Source organism: Elephantulus edwardii, unplaced genomic scaffold (assembly GCF_000299155.1).
Source record: "Elephantulus edwardii isolate Elephantulus edwardi_28Jun2011 unplaced genomic scaffold, EleEdw1.0 scaffold00050, whole genome shotgun sequence".
NCBI classification, from domain to species: domain Eukaryota; kingdom Metazoa; phylum Chordata; class Mammalia; order Macroscelidea; family Macroscelididae; genus Elephantulus; species Elephantulus edwardii.
In genome coordinates this window covers 16,330,304-16,333,038 of record NW_006399800.1, presented here as the reverse complement: position 1 = coordinate 16,333,038, position 2,735 = coordinate 16,330,304, and the positions used below count along the sequence as shown (strand labels likewise).

The window sequence follows — 2,735 nt, the reverse complement described above, 5'->3', positions numbered from 1 at the left end:
TAATGGTGTAACTAGTCAATCCTCTTGTGGATAGCTTAAGGTACTCTATTTGCATGTCTCCACCCATCTACACCCATCTACATGACAGTCAGTGGCTAGGAAAGCCATTTTGAACAATAAACCATTAACGTCACATTTAGAAATGTCTAGCATTTTTTCCTCTTTTATTCTCCAACTGCTGCTCTTTCTACATTTTTTCTACCTTTTTTTTTTACATTTTGTAATACTTTGTTTTCTTGAGGTGCCCTTTGAAATCTTCTGTTTATCTTTTACTTCAGCATTTCTTCTCTTTGCTTTGGTGTTATAGTGCAATTTTCAGAATCTCTTCTGACATCCTTTGTGATCTTCCCCCCCCCCTTTATTTTTATTGACCTTTTGCTCTCTTCATTGATGATATCTTTTATGTCACCTCATAACTCATCTGAACTTTGGTCATTAAGATTCAATGCCTCAAATCTATTCAAGAGACAATTTTTTGTCTTGTCAGTTTCATTTTATTAAATGTGACTGAAGCAGACACCATGGTGATTAAAGAAGTTAGCCAAGATGGCTTAGACAGACTTCTGGCCCACCAAGATCTCCAACACAACAGCTAGTTACCAAAGTACTATCTGAAGGAATAGTATAAACGAAAGAACTTAAGTGGGTGTTTTGGTACAACTTATAGAAAAGGTAAAATAAATAAGACATGCAGGTATCCTGGTAGTGACCACGGAGTCACCCCTGTGGCTGTGGGGAAGCCAGGCTAAAGCTTCGCTCAGCTTTCACTGTCACTGTCTCCTGGGGTGTGCATGTCCAAAAGGTACTTGGCCAGGCCCGGGTCCAGGGTACCCATCTTGCGCAAGTTGGTTATGTAGTCACCCAGTTGTTTGATGGATTTTACCTGCTCATCCAGGTAATGTGTCTCAATGAAGTCATACAAATGAGGGTCGTTCTTGTCAGTGGCCAGTTTGTGCAGTTCCTGCAGGGATTGATTCACACTTTTCTCCAAGTGCAATGCACTCTCCATTGTGTTCAGCCCGCTCTCCCAATCATCCCGGTCTGGTTTTTTGATGTCCTGAAGGAAGATGCGGCCGTTTTGCTGGTTCTGCAGTTTCATCAGTTTCTTGGCGTGTTCCCTCTCCTCATGGGATTGTTGGAGAAAATACTTCGCAAAATTCTTGAAAGCCACATCATCACGGTCGAAGTAGTAAGACATTGACAGGTAGACATAGGAGGCGTAGAGCTCCAGGTTCATCTCGTTGTCGTTCTGGTGCACCTGTGAAGGGCATGGGGTTCATCGCGGCAGTAGCGGAGAGGCGGTGGCTGTGCTGCGCTGGAGCAGAGGCGAGGACCTTGGGGTGCTGATGTGAGGAGGTGACGGAGGACTGGCTGGAAATGACCGGGGACGGGGGATGCAGGCGATCGCCGGGTTCCGTTTAAGCACTGTTGAAGCAGGAGACCATGGAGGCTCTATGTAGACCGTCTGGAGACAATTATTTTTAATTTAGTTGAGGTAGACTGAAAGTCATGTTTTGGTACTTATGGAATTGTTTTCATTTTCTTCAACTTCAGCTGGAACTTGCACATGGGTAACTGATAGTCTGTTCCACAGTCAGCACCTAGCCTGGTTTTGATTGTTGATACTGACTTTCTCCAACAATTCTTTCCCCAGATGAAATCAGTCTGACTCCTGTACAGTACATCAGGTGAAATCCATATGGAAAATTCCTTTTATTTTTTTTTTACAAAAGTAATAACTATGAATAAATCATTGAACATACAAAATTCAATCATTTCTGTGGCCAAGATTCTTTAGATTGTTGTTGTGTTGTTGTTATGTGCCATTGAGTCCCTTGCGACTCAGAGCGACACTGTGTACAAGAGCCCTAAGCCTTGCTCTATCCTGTGCCAACCTCACCATCTTTGACACACTCATTCCCACCACCCCAATCACAGAATCGATCCATCTCATCGAGGGTCTTCCTCTCCTGCACCGTCCCTCCACTTTCCCAAACATGATGCCCCTCTCCAAGGATCAGTCCCTCCTTACAACATGCCCAAAGTATGTCAGACGAAGCTTCAGGATCCTTGACTCCGAGGAGCATTCCGGCTTTACCCTCTCCAGGACAAACCTGTTTGTCTCCTAGCTGTCCATAGTATATTCAACATTCTTCAGCACCACAGCTCAAAGGCATCAATTCTCTTTCTATCATCCCTAGCCACTGTCCAACTCTCCAATGCATACAATGCATAGTATATAGTATACAGTATATCCCAGATCAGGCGAATTTTAGTCTCCAGCCTGACGTCATTGCTCTTCAGTACTCCGGAGAGGTCCCTGACACCTGACTTTCCCAATGCAATTCATCTCTTGTTTTCCTCGCTGCTGGTGCCAAGGGTGTTGGCTGTGGAGTCACGCAAACTGAAACTGTTAACTATCTCAATCTCTTTCCATACTGATGCTTCCAATTGGCCCAGTGGTGAGAATCTTTGTTTTGTTGATGTTGAACTTCAATCCATATTGAAGGTTGAAGACTTTGACCACCTAAAGCAAATGCTTCAGGTCCTCCTCAGTTTCAGCAAGCAGGTTAGGGCTATTAAATTTTCCTCTATTTTTTCTTTGATAATTTTTATAATTTTAGATTTTATACCTAAGTCATTAATCTATACTTGATTAGTTTAGTTTGGTCAGAGATACGGATCTTGTCTCAATTTTCTGTAAATAAATACCCAGTTTTAGTGCAACAATGAAT

At 43.0% G+C, this 2,735-nt stretch overlaps 1 pseudogene; it reads right to left on the bottom strand.

Moving 5' to 3' along the window:
- Positions 1-757: 757 nt before the first annotated feature.
- LOC102844190 lies at positions 758-1,237 on the bottom strand (annotated as a pseudogene).
- Positions 1,238-2,735: the final 1,498 nt, after the last annotated feature.